The sequence below is a fragment of the Chenopodium album genome, chromosome 13 (assembly GCF_948465745.1).
Source record: "Chenopodium album chromosome 13, dcCheAlbu1.1, whole genome shotgun sequence".
NCBI classification, from domain to species: Eukaryota; Viridiplantae; Streptophyta; class Magnoliopsida; order Caryophyllales; family Amaranthaceae; genus Chenopodium; species Chenopodium album.
The window spans coordinates 24,290,376-24,305,174 of record NC_137846.1 but is presented as its reverse complement, the minus strand read 5'-3'; the positions used below and the strand labels follow the sequence as shown (position 1 = coordinate 24,305,174).

The 14,799-nt window shown below is 33.2% G+C and overlaps 1 pseudogene; it reads left to right on the top strand.

Annotated features, from left to right (window-relative positions):
• The first annotated feature begins 9,009 nt into the window (after positions 1-9,009).
• Positions 9,010-10,987, top strand: LOC145575404 (gibberellin 3-beta-dioxygenase 1-like; annotated as a pseudogene).
• The last annotated feature ends 3,812 nt before the right edge of the window (positions 10,988-14,799 follow it).

Genomic DNA, 14,799 nt, shown 5'->3' with positions numbered 1-14,799 from the left:
AACAAAATACACACGTTAGTAAATTCAAGGGAAATATAAATCAAAACAATTAAATTAAATAATTGAAATAGAGATTTGGGACCAAACCCTCAGAAATATCAAACCTTTCACGTCTAGGGCGAAGGCAACTTCGAACTTGGCTAGGTGTGTCTAGTGCTAATGTATGAGGAATTGTGTTTGTAAAAGGGTAGGCTATAAAGAGGGAGAGAGAGAATAAGCTTTAGCTTAGAGAGAGAGAAGAATTAGAGAATTCCGGTTATTGAAAAACGAAGGTCCAGGGACCCTATTTATAAGAAAATAGTTCGGAATTGATAGAAACGAATCATAGTTCGAAAAGGAATAAAACATGCTTCTGTCGCCAACGACAGGGCTTGTCGCTAGGCGACAAGCTTTGTCGCCAGGTGTAGACACCCAAATGGGTCTCCCCAAAACCAAACCCAGTGATGAATACCTTTCATGTCATTTGATTATCGAACAAAGAGAAAGTGTGAAAAGTCTAGTGATGAGGATGTTTTTATTAAAATATCTCTTCTTTCTGTTTTCAAATATATTTCTTTTCTTACTCTATTTTATGAAAAACGTGCAGTCCAGCTTAGTTTGGTCCATGATATGATTCAAATAATAGTGTAGTTGGATGGGGTTTGAAAAGACCTTTCCAACAATATATTATAAGCCCAATTCCGATGAATAATGAAGAAGTTATGGCCAAAATGCTAAATCGGGCCCAAACCGGATTTTACCTACGACCCAATGATCATGTGGAGGGTCCAAAGGTTTAATCCTATTCCTAAACTAATTAGGATTTTTTAGAAGCTTCCATAAGTTTCTAAAAGATCTTAATTATCCTTTTTTTAAAAGATAAGATCATAGAATTTGAAATTGAATAAAAACTTTCCTTTTTTTAAATCCTAATTTTATTCGAATTTAAAGATGTTCAAAGACAATCAGATATTATTTTCGTGCCTCATAATCTTTATCCAAATTTTATATGGTTGGATAGATCTTGAAATTAGCTTTCCAATGATATATTATAGTATTAATTCCGAGCTATAACGAAAAAGATATGAAAGAAATACGAAACTCTATCCAAAACTTACACCGTCCAACTATTTCGGCCATATCTTTTTATCTACAAAAGATTTTAATCTGATTCTAATTGGGTTGAAAATAACACTTCAAGAGATTTCCAACGACATATTATATGACTTATTTGGACTTCTGGATCAAAAGATATGATAAAAACAAAATCCGCAAAAACTGTTTTGCATCGCCAAATGACAGTTTCGTCGCCTGGCGACGATTTTGTCGCTTGGCAACAAGCCCTGTCGTTGGCGACAGAGAGGTGTTTTATTCCTTTTCGAACTCTGATTCGTTTCTGTCGATTCTAGACTATTTTCTTATAAATAGGGTCCTTGGACCTCCTTTTTCATCAACTCTCAACCAGAATTCTCTAATTCTTCTCTCTCTCTTCAAGCTAAAGCTTATTCTCTCTCTCCCTCTTTCTAGCCTAGCCTTTTACAAACACAATTCCTCATACATTAGCACTAGACACACCTAGCCAAGTTCGAAGTTGCCTTCGCCCTAGACGTGAAAGGTTTGATATTTCTGAGAGTTTGGTCCCAAATCTCTATTTCAATTATTTAATTTAATTGTTTGATTTTATATTTTCCTTGAAGTTACTAACGTGTGTATTTTGTTATTAGAAAGAGGCACGAGGCATCAAAGTATGTAGTCTTATTGCTCTATTCTTGTAGAAAGCATGTTTATTATCTATTAATTCCTAGCATCATGTTAGGATGTTATTATTGCTTTCTAGTATTATGTTTAGGGTGCTTCCTATGCTTTCTAATATCATATCAATATCATGTTAGTATCATGTTAGGGTTCAAGCTTTGATCTTTAATGCTTAGTGACATGCTAGGGTTTTTTATTAATCTTGTTAGTATCATGCCTAGGATCTTGCTATTATTATACTTTAGCGTTAACATGATTATTTTAATTATGATTATAATTATGATGATTATTATGTTGCTTGATGATTATTATTGTTATTGCTTGATCACACCTTTTATGCATGATTAAAGGGAAATTGTACTTGTAATCACGCTTAATAAGATAATTAATAATCCTGTTTAAGGTTAATATGATTATAATTCAAGTGATCGCCAATAATAGTTTTATTCGTGCATTAATATTCAACCAACATAGATTAAATAGGTTTAGGGTAAACCTACTGATTGTATGTTAGTCAGAAAGCGCACATGAATACGAGAAGAATGAAGTAGAGGCCTATTTTATAGGGCGAGTTCTTTCTCTTTTAGATTGGATTCGTACCCTCATCCCCGAACACCAGTCATGGTTCCAGACCTATTGGAGTTAACGATCTCCTGGATCGTTAAGGGGTGTAACCTTCACCCTGTGAACGGTTTACAAGTTCCTGAAACTTGTTGGCGACTCTTTTGCTCTAGCTTCCTTCCCTTTAGACGCCACCATGCTTAAGTGTATGATCACAGTGGGGTTCAAGTGTGGGATGGCTTGAAATATTCCCTACACAGGCGACAAACCTGTCGTTTGGCGATGAAAGACAGTTTTTACGGATTTTGTTTTTATCATATCTTTTGATCCAGAAGTCCAAAAAGTCATGTAATATGTCATTCGAAAGCTCTTGAAGTCTAATTTCAAACCCAATTGAAATAAGATTAAAATATTTTGTAGATAAAAAGATATGGCCAAAATAGTGGAAGGGTGTCAGTTTTGGATAGAGTTTCGTATTCCATTCATATCTTTTTCGTTATAGCTCGGAATTAATATTATAATATATCATTGGAAAGATAATTTCAAGATCTATCCAACCATATAAGTTTTGGATGAATATTATGAGGGACAAAAATAATATCTGACTGTCTTTGAACATCTTTAAATTCGAATAGAATTAGGACTAAAAAAAAAAGAAAGTTTTATTCAATTTCAAACTCTTTGATTTTATCTTTTCAAAAAGGATAATTAAGATCTTTTTGAAAATTAAAGCTTTTAATTAATACTAATTAGTTTAGGAATAGGATTAAACCTTTGGACCCTCCACATGATCATTGGGCCGTAGGTAAGATTCGGTTTGAGCCCAATTTAGTATTTTGGCCATAACTTCCTCATTATTCGTCGGAATTGGGCTTATAATATATCGTTGAAAAGGTCTTTTCAAACCCCATCCAACTACACTATTATTGGACCCATATCATGGACCAAACTAAAAAGGAATGCACGTTTTTCATAAATAGGGTAAGAAAAGAAATATTTTCAAAAACAAAAAGAAGAGATATTTTAATAAAAAACATCCTCATCACTAGACTTTTCACACTTTCGCTTTGTTCGATAATCAAATGACATGAAAGGTATTCATCACTGGGTTTGGTTTGGGGAGACACATTTGGGTGTCTACACTAACGGATACGTAGGCAACCTCACATCGAGGTGCAACCATATTCATATGCATGATCGAGTCATAGAATATCTAATGCTTATCCCTATCCATCTAGAGCTAGACTTGGGGGCTTGAACCCACATCAATTAGCCTACCCAGCCTAAAGAGTCGCCATCTTGACTTTTCTCACATTTTTTTCCATCACCATAGCCTTTGCAACTAGCCTTAATATCACGTTCACACACTTATTTTACACATAAATAGCCATACATCCTTCCCTTAGGAACCCTTTATCTTCAAATCTTGTTCCCCTACCGCGCATGCTTCATCATCTTTCAAGACAACGTTCATTTAATGAAACATTGTATACTTGCTTAGCTTCCTTACCTGAGCAATATTCATTGTTTCACGCATCGCACAATGTGCTTAGCAACATTTATAATCAAAGATCTGTGATTATACAAAGCATATCGTGCTTAGCTCCTTGACCTGAGCTACGTTCATTATGCAATACTCAACAATCACTTCACCTATATACGTGCTTAGCTTCCAGACCTTAGAAACGTTATTCAAGATTGTTCTTCATACACTATGTGACACTTAGCTCCCTGATCTAAGCAATACTCAGCAATCACCATTTTATATATGCTTAGCTTCCAGACCTAAGCAACTTTCAAGATGGTTTATTTGTTTTTCACACATTACATATGATGCTTAGCTTCATGGCCTAAGTGCATTCATTGATCGTGTCACATGATGTAATTGTCCTTAGCCTCGTGGCCTACGAACATTCATCATGCATAAATTATTTTCAAGACGAGCAATTCAATTTGACAAGAAGAAAATCCACGGGATTCATTTATCTTTTCTCAACGAGGAAGTTCAAAACTTTTTCCCATTTTTCATGTCTTTTCTTTTGGGGAAGTTCAAAAACTTTTTCAAAATTTTCTCGGCGTGGAAGTATAAAACTTCTTCGACTTTTTTTTTCATCTTCTTCTTTTGGGGAAGTTTAAAAACTTTTTCAAAATTTTTTATCAAGGGAAGTTCGAAAACTCTCACTTCATTTTTCACGACTTTCTTTTTCAGGAGAAAGTCAATACCCTCCACTCATGACAAAAAATGACGGAAATTTTGCTTTTGCATTTTCATTTGCTTGTGTCTGCACACACACTCAATTCATATACATATAGTCACAAGTTATACAAATGTCATGTCATGTCAAGTCAAGCTTGGTCAAGTCATTTAGTCAAGTCAATCACAGTCTATACGAGTCCATTGGCAAATTTTATTTTGCATGTCTCAATTACAGCCCACGTTTGGGGATAAGCAAACCATCTATAGCCAACGTTCGGGGACAAGCGAACCATCTACGGCCCATGTTCGGGAATAATTGAACCATCATCATCATCAAATACTCAATGATCCTCATTCAATAGGCTACTCGAGGCGGAGTAGCTCACGATCGCTTTTTCAGAGGCGAGGAAAATATCTTCATCCAATAGGCTGCTCGAGGCGGAATAGCTCACGATAGCTTTTCCTGAGGTGAGGAAAATATCTTCATCTAATAGGCTGCTCGATGCGGAGTAGCTCACGATAGCTTTTCCTGAGGCGAGGAAGTTATCATCATTCAATAGGGTGCTCGAGGCGGAGTAGCTCACGATAGCTTTTCCTGATGCGAGGAAGTTATCTTCATTCAATAGGCTGCTCGAGGCGGAGTAGCTCACGATAGCTTTTCGTGATGTGAGGAAGTTGTCTTCAATCAGACAAGTTTTTCACCTGGCGTAGGTCGTTACCACCTCTCAAGGCGAAGAAGTCAGCAATTATAATGGCTAAAGTCGTAATCACCCAATAAAAAATAATACCTAAATCCACTGACTATGTAGATAGGGAAGAAAGATCGAACCACAGGGAAACGAGTTAATTTATTCCTAATTAATCAATATAATCTAAATTAATCAATATAATCCATGAGATTACTAACTCCATATGGTTTGGAACCACGAAAGGAGGATCGGGGATGATGGTACGAAGTGAGTCATAGAGTCACATTCGCCCGTATTGGTCTCTACTCGATTCTCATTGTGAAAAGTAATTTCCGCGATCTCAAAGGCATACAAACAAATATTCAATTTGCTCCAAACTAATATTAGGCTTAATTGGTTAAATATTAATGCAACACATAATTCTAAAATATTGTGATCACTTCGATTAAATAACAAGATTAAAAAGGAACCTAAACCGGTTCTCCAAACTATCTTATTAGTCTTAATTTTCAATTACATACATATTCCCTTTAAACATGCAATATGGTGATCAATAATAACAATAAAATCAACATTGGAACCGATTTAACCATAATAACGTTAGTCAAATCAAATTATAATAATAACCCTAATCATTATACTAGCAATAAAGAATAATAAAAAGTGTAATTAAGAGAATAAATTACTCACTTTCCGCATTTCCTTTAATTGCTACATCATGAATAAATTGTTAGTAATTTCAATAAAAATATAAATCAAATTGAAACAATTCAATTAAACATAAAGTAGAGTTGATTTGGTCCAAACCCTCAGTTAATTATACCTTTCACGCCTTGGTTTAAGTATAGAACTTTGGGTTAAGTATGGACTCCTTGGAGTGCTTAGGGGAAGTATTATGAAAGAATAGGAAGGTTAGTATTTAGGCTAAAGAGGGAGAAGAGAATGATTTTTGGTGTAGGGAGAAAGAAAATGATTTTTGGTGCCCCGAAACTGGAGAAATCAGGTTCGTATTTTTAGAGAAAAAAAGTAGGGTGAAGCACGGAACCCTAGAATTGAAGCACCGCGAAAATAAAACCCTAGGAAAATACCGTGTCATGGCATAAAATGCCATTGCGCGGTATATCTGCCGCTGCACGGTAATTTTAGTTTTTACGCGTTTTTAAAACTATGATAACTTTTGATTCGTAACTTGGAATAAGGCATATAATATATCGTTGGAAAGCTTATCAAGTCTATATTCCAACTCAATTAGAATTAGGTCAAAAAATCTTTTTTAGATATTAAGATATGGCTGTTTTAGTGAAAGGGTGTTGGTTTTTGGCCGAGTTTAGTGTTTTGCTTATATTTTCTTCGTTTTAAATTGAAATTAGGCTTATGATATACCGTTGGAAAGGTTATTTCAAGACCTATCCAACCAAATAATATTTGGATTAAAATTATGGGGCCATGAAATCATGTTAGCTCGGTTTTGTGATGTGGACGCGAAAAGTGAAAAGTAAGTTATGGTTTGGGCAAATGGGCTAAGAATTAGGTTGGTTTATAAAATGTATTGGGATTGAATATGGATTTAAGCACTCCAAAGATTAAATACTCAACCCGACCAAAAATGGCGGTGAAAGGTTGTTCATCATCTGGTTTGGTTTTGGGGAGACATTTTTAGGTGTCTACACTATCTAAACATGTAGTACTTGGTTAAAAATTCTATGGCACAAAATGACATGGATTTTAAGTAAGAATAAAGTACTCCTTTCTTTCAACTCTCTACTCGAACCAATTGGCGATGACAAGTTTTACTCATGATCGGATTTCGGTCAGGGAGACTATTTTAGGTGTCTACACTTATCATTTCCTTAGCTTTCTTTAGAGCTATATTAGTTTTCCATTCACTAAGTAGCCAAGAGATAGTGTACGTAGTTTCCTTAGCATGTATTGAAGATACATTGTTTCTTGCATATGTATGAACATGGAGGTAACATTTCCTTCAACTTGTACAATTGTTACCTCGACTTTATCTCTTAATTAATAGAAAGCATTTGCATCTTTTGTAATATGTTTATCTACTCGTTTCTTTAGCAATCTAACTTTTCTAAACTTCTTTAAGGATAATCTCTTTACCGTTTTGTTGTGTTACGTACGTTAGCAAGGTTATCAAATTTGAAACAAGTAACAATAAGGACAGTCTCTTATACTCTAAAATAAGACAGGGTATTTGACTTGTTGATAAAAACAATATTTACCTCAACAACCCCAAATTTTATTTATTTTCACGTCTCCATTACAATTGTGAAATTGTTTCGCTCTTAGAGTCCAAGAAAGAATTATGTGTAGGTAGTTCCACCTACAGATTTGTAGCCTCAAATTTTATCTTTCATTTTGCACTAGCTTTGTCTTAATCTAAGTCATAAATCAAATTAAAAGTTATGATCAAAAGGAATTCTAGCTTGAATGTGCAACCTCAAATTATAATCTTTTTGTGTCAAGCTCATCTAGATCTAAGTCATAGTTCAAATTTTACTTTCTTTAGATTTCTAATGTAATCCATGTTAAACTCGTATAAGATAGAATTATAGATTTTATTATCGTATTTTATTTTCCTTATCTCATAAGTCCTAACTCTTCTAGAATTCTAGTTCATGTCAAACATTTAGAATTCTAATCCTATTCTAATTGTCATATGTTAACAACCTTCTATCTCATATTGTACTCTTTTTTTTATCCATCTTCTAGTTCTTTTGTTTTCCATTTATCTTAATTCTACTCTCCTTATTTTCTATCTATTGTAAATCTATCCTTTCTCATGCTAGTCAAACCTCGGTAAACCTTCCGAGTCAACACTAGTCAAAGCAATCAAGTCAAACTTTGGTCAAATTCAAAGTCAAACTTTCTAGTCCGATTTTTCTAGTTAAGCTTTAAATCAAAGTCAATTCTCGAGTCAAACTAGAGTTAAGCTCCTGAGCCAAAATATAGTTTAATTCGTAAGTTAAGCTTAGTCAGTAACTATGGTCAAACATTTCAGTCAAACCCAATTTTCGAAATAAACTTCCCTTTTTCAAATAAAGCTTTATTTAATATTTCCGAAATTCTTATCCAATGCGTGTAAAACCCAATTTCATCAAGTGTCAGATAATTATTAAAATTATAATAAAAGTGAAGTTGGTTGAATAATTAAATAATAAAAAAGTAAAAGTAATTAAATATAATTGGGGAGGAGAGAGAATGTGATATATATTAAAATATGATATGAGGAGACCACTAGTGGGGAGGAATATAGTAAAAAATGTTGTTAAAAGTTTCCAAAAATGGAGCAAGTAATAAAATACAGCCTCAAAAGAAAAGTGGAGAAAATAATAAAATATGGTCGCAAAAGAAAAGTGGAGCTAGTAATAAAATACGGATAGAGTGCCACTAGATCATTTTGGATGCATGAGTCATTCAACTTATATCAATCATTTACAAGATATTATTTAGTTGCCTTATTTTATGTACATAATCAAACATGTTGATTTCTTACCTTTTTTAACGATATGTTATAACATTTAAAGTTTTAAACATTTAATATTCAATTATAAAGATAGAAATATTTGATTTGGTATCTGATCTTGCCCTGATATCATGATAATTTCCATTATTTACTTGATATATGACACATGTCATTAATATCAAATTATTTACATAATATTTATAACCCCTATAAATACATATTTTCACAAGTTGACATCAGTCAAAAGACAAACACATTATATGTCTATCAAAGCTTCCATTGACATTTTTCTGATATTTTGATTAAACCTTAATCGAGGTTTTTTTTTTCTTTTTCCATTTAACAAAATGTCTCTTATTTCAAATGCTGACAAGGATCATCCTATGTAGCAAAGCCTTATTGTTCCCATAGATTTTAGCTCAATCAAAAGTGTTCCTGAGTCTCATATATGGGCACAATGTTTTGACGATTCAAAAATCAACCCTGATAATGAAAAATCGGGGGCTTCAATCTCTATTCCAATGATTGATCTTGAAGATCCTAAGGCATTAGGCCTCATTTTTTATGCATGTGAGACATGGGGGATTTTGATGCATGTGAGACATGGGGGATGTTTCAAGTCACAAATCACGGGGTTTCTAAGGAGTTATTGGATCAAGTCGAGTTTAAAGCCAAAAATTTATTCAATCTTCCATTTGAACAAAAGATGAAGGTTTTACGAGCCCCTGGTGAAGATACTGGATACGGCTATCCTAGACTTGCTTTATTCTTTAGCAAGAAAATTTAGAATGAAGGGTTTACTATCATGGGTAACTCTTATCATGATCACGCTCAGATACTTTGGCCTAATGATTTCCAAGGTTTTTGGTAAGTCCATTTTTTTGAAAGTCATATGATACATTTCATTATAAAGATTAAATAAAAAATTTGTGAAACTAATTAAAATCATCATGGTTTATAAAATTAACAATAAAAAACTATGAACCAAATTTTCTTATTTCTTATATTTTGTTTTTAGTTTAACAAAAAAAAAAAAAAGGCCTCACACTTATTGGCAGATCTAGAAATAATATTTATTAGGGTCAAAATAAAGTTGTATATGTTAATGCGGATTCATATAACACATTATTTTATCTAATTAAGAAAAAGAAATCAATTTTAACAAGGGAAATTTAAAATATATATATAAAATTATATGGAGTTGATTATCCCCACAATTGTTAAGGTCAACCTGCGTGCATGTGTTTAACTTTAATGCATAATACAAGTATGCACTCATTTATTATTATATTTATAAAATTTTATGATATACTTATGTCCAACTCGTTAGCCAAGTGTTGCATAATTTTGTGTAACATTGTTACTTATTCCATTTTAATGTGGAAATAACTAGAGTTGTTCACGAATCCAATATTATATACATATTGAACCTAGTCAATAATTGAAAATTCAAAGCCAAATGATTAGGCCAGACCATGAATGGACTTATATAAAATAAGTTCAAATAAGCCCAGACAACACCAGTTTAAGAACTATTTTCCGACATAGTAAACTTTCCTAAATATTTTAAAATTGTACATACAGGTCTCCATGTATGCTATTTACACTAATTCACATTGCACACTATTTTTTTTACCCTTTAAGATGTATTTGGTGATCATAAACGACTTGAGGTATGTTGGATAGTCATGTTGTTTTACAAACTAATTATATCATTATTGCTTATAAAACCATGTCTATTGTTGTTTTTCTTTATATAGTGAAGTGATATTTGAGTACCAGACACTAATGAAGGACCTTGGTGACAAACTCAAGAGTTTGCTTTTCAAATCACTTCATATACCTGCACCTGAAGAAGCTACACATAAAGACCATACTTATGCACTTCATCTCAACTCGTACCCGCCATGTCCTGATTCAACCCAAACAATGGGCATAGGGCCCCACACATATACTCTCATTTTTACAATCCTCCACCAAAGTGGCAATGCAAGTGGGCTCCAAGTATACAAAGACGAATTTGGGTGGGTCTCGGTCAACCCACAACCAGGTGCTTTGGTGGTGAATGTGGTAGATCTTTTACACATAATTTCAAATGCAAGATTTCCAAGTGCAATTCATAGGGCAGTTGTCAACAATAAACAAAAACAAAGGTTATCCTTTACATACTTCTATGGCCTTCCTGTAGACTTTGAGGTCTCTCTCTTTTTGGACTATCCAAATTGTGAGGGTCCTCAATTTAAGCCTGTAACGGTGAAGGAATATGCTAGTCTTAAGTTGAAGTACTTAGATTTGGCATTCTCCTTTGTAAGGAAAAGTGGTTAGGATTAATTAGAGTTAAAAATATGTTTAGGTGTTCCTTTGTTTCTGTTTTACAATGGGAGAGTTGAATAAACTAATTTCTTACATGAAGAGTGATAAAGTTTGCCATTTCTTATCCTTATATTAATGTGTCAAGTGTAACTTCTAATAATTTTATGCTTATTCACAAATAGAGAACATAAATCTCACTTAATAACATCATTATTATCATCATCAGATATTGTGAGTTAATTACTTACGCTGCTCCTTTAAATTGCTACATAATGAATAAATTGATAGTAAATTCAATCAAAATATAAAAAAGTTAAAACAAATTAAGTTAAAACAAAAAAAAAGTTTAGATTTGTCCAAACTCTCGGAAATTCAACCTTTTACACCTACGTTGATGAGTAAATGTCCAAGTATTGCAAAGGAACTTTGAATTATGTGCCTGAAAACTATTAGTAGAACAAGTATAATGATGAGAAAATGATTGAATTATTGAGTTTAAGCTCGTATATTGTTTATTCTCCTCGTTCACTGTCTGTTCTTCAAAATCCTAAAAATAGGGACGTATTTATAGGCGAGAAGACGGAAAAAGAGGGGCTAGCATGAAATTTTAGTATCGTGACATAGTTTAGTGTACCGTTGTAAGATACAATGTATTGTTGAAAAGCTTATTAAAAGGTATATTCAACCAAATCAAATTTGAATCAAATTTATGGAGCCAATAATTCAGTTTTGCGCGGTTTTAGGCTGTTTAATCCCAGAAAACCTAGGTTGTTTTTTTTTAGTTCCCAATTATTCTTTCTCAAAACCGACTTAGCCGAAAAATATACAAAGAGCAAGATAGTCCGAGTGAGTTCGTAATTGGGCAATTGGAGAAGAGAAGATAACCATTAGAGGGAAACTTAGTCTCAAGTCCAAGGTTGAACAAGGACGAAGGTGAATTGTGGGGTCGAAGCCGAGTTTATTCGGAGGTTCTTGGGAGTATAGTTCATAAGTCTTCTTCTTAATCAATTGTTCCATATTACTGTTATTTTGGATTACTTTGCTAGTTTGATTAATTATGTGATTAGATTATTGATGTGATAAATTGGTTTTTGATTTTATAATCTATTTGCATAATTTCTTTCAATTTACTAACTATTTGAAATTTGCTTGATCTTGATTATTAATTTTGCAATTTAACATTTATTATTATTTTCCAAGTGTTTAATTATGAATTATTGCTATCTATATGGTTTAGCTTAGTTTAAATCGTATAGTAAAGTAGTCCCTAATTTTATATCGAGTCTGCAATTACGGTTTGGTTTAAATTAGAGAGCAAATTCCATCTAAATAATCTGTAATTTAGGTGTTTAGATAGTTAGGACTAATGGGGTCTCCTAGATATTAATGCGTCCAAGACTAATTCCTGCAAGTTGCGACCATATTTGTGTTAATTAGATTGGTTTAGAGTCAATTTTGGCTTAGAACAAATTTGGTTTCAAGTAAGGGAAGACAGGAAGTCTTTATTAATAAAGTATCTACAATTAGTCTAGTAATTAAATTGATTAGTTATGCAAGGTCGGTCAATTATTCTCACTGGTAATTTAATTCGAATAAAGTTGGTTAATTATGTCGTCAGATGTATACAGTAGATTAGTATTTTCTCTCTCGTTTAGTGTAGTTGTTTAGTTTAGTTTCTTGTTCAAGTTAAACCCTCCATTCTCATGCATATAGTATAAATAATATTCTTTATGTGTATATAGCTTATTTATTGAGTTGACTTTGAATTTATAGAGTTGTTAATCTCCTCGTGGGATCGATCCTTACTTACCCTTTTTACTAGTTATTAATTGTAGGCGTCATTCGAAACACACCTACGTTGACCATGTTGTGAATATGCTTGGCACTCATAGGAAGTGGGAATTGACATACAATTAGGGACAAGGAAAGTAGGGAGCCGCCAACAAGTTTTTAAGGAACTTGTAAACCGTTCACGAATCATTTAAGGCAACCACGAATAAGGGACAACGATAGGCAACAACGATTGACCGTGAAGGTTATACACCATTCATAATCCATGAGATTACTAACTCCATATGGTTCGGAACCACGAAAGGAGTATCGGGATGATGGTACGAAGTGAGTCATGGAGTCACATTTGCCCGTATTGGCCTCTACTCGATTCTTATAGCGAAAAGTATTTCCTGCTATCTCAAAGGCATACAAACAAAGATTTAATTTGCTCCAAACTATAATTATGCTAAATTGGTTGAACATTAATGCAACATATAATTCAAAAGTATCGTGACCACTTGATTAAACAACAAGATTAAAAAGGTACCTAAACCGATAGTCCAAATTATCTTATTAGTTGTGATTTTCAATTACATATTTCCTTTAACATGCAATATGGTGATCAAGAACAAACGATAGAATAAACATCAACATTGGAAGCAATTTAACCATAATAATGTTAATAAAATCAAATAATAATAAACCTAACATGATACTGGCAACAAGAATAAAAGTAAGAGTAATTAACTAATTAATTACTCACTTTTCGCGTTTCCTTGAATTGCTACATTATGAATAAACTGTTAGTAACTTCAATAAATAATAAAATCAAATATAAATTAAATTAAATAAAAGTAGAGTTGATTTGGTCCAAACCCTCAGTCAATTCTATCTTTCACGCCTTAGTTTAAGGATGGAACCTCGGGTCAAGTATAGACTCCTTGAAGTGCTTAGGGGAAGTATTGTGAGAGAATAGGGAGTCTAGTATTTAGGCTAAAGAGAGAGAAGAGAATGATTGTTGATGTAGGGAGAAAGAGAATAATTTTTGGTCCCCAGAACTAAGGAAATCAGCCTCGTATCTATAATGAAAATATGAGGGGTGAATCACGGAACCCTATAATGGAAGGCGTCGCGAAGCAAAACTCTTAAAAAATTTCGTGTCACGGCATGTGTGCCATTACATGGCGTGATTTGCCGTGTCACGGTATTTCTACCGTGGCGCGGTATTTTTCAGTTTTCACGCGTTTTTAAAACTATGATAACTTTTGATCCATAACTTTGAATAAGACATATAATATATTGTTGAAAATCTTGTCAAGTCTATTTTCCAACCCAATTACAATCAGGTCAAAATATTTTGTAGATTTTAAGATATGGCCGTTTTAGTGAAAGGGTATCGATTTTGGACCGAGTCTAGTGTTTTGCTCATATCTTCTTAATTTTAAATCGGAATTGGGCTTATGATATACCCTTGAAAAGTAATTGAAAGACCTATCCAACCAAAAAGTAATTGGATCAAAATTATAGGGCCACAAAGTCAGATTAACTCGGTTTTGTGACGTGGACACGAAAAGAGGAAAATAAGTATGGTTTGGGGAAAATGGGCTTAGAATTGGGTTGGTTCATGAAATGTATTGGGATTGAATATGGATTTAAGCACTCCAAAGATTAAATACTTGACCCAACCAATAATGGCAATGAAAGGTTGTTAATCATCGGATTTGTTTCTGGGGAGACATTTTTAGGTGTCTACATTAATATTTTTGAAGGTCTAAGTTAAGTAAATAATTAATTAATTTTATACCGTAAACTACACGTATCACTTACGTCAATTTTGAATATTGAATAATTGACCTTAAATCGAGTACTTTTTGACAGGATGAGAACAAGAAAGACACTCGAGCTAAGCTCGACCTAAGCTAACTCCAAACTAACTAACCACCTAAATTGAATATTGAATAAGCATTAAAGAAAACAAAACTTATAGCTACAACAGTAATACGCACATACATGTTTTTTATATAATCTTACATAAGAATCTTCAAGGGGAC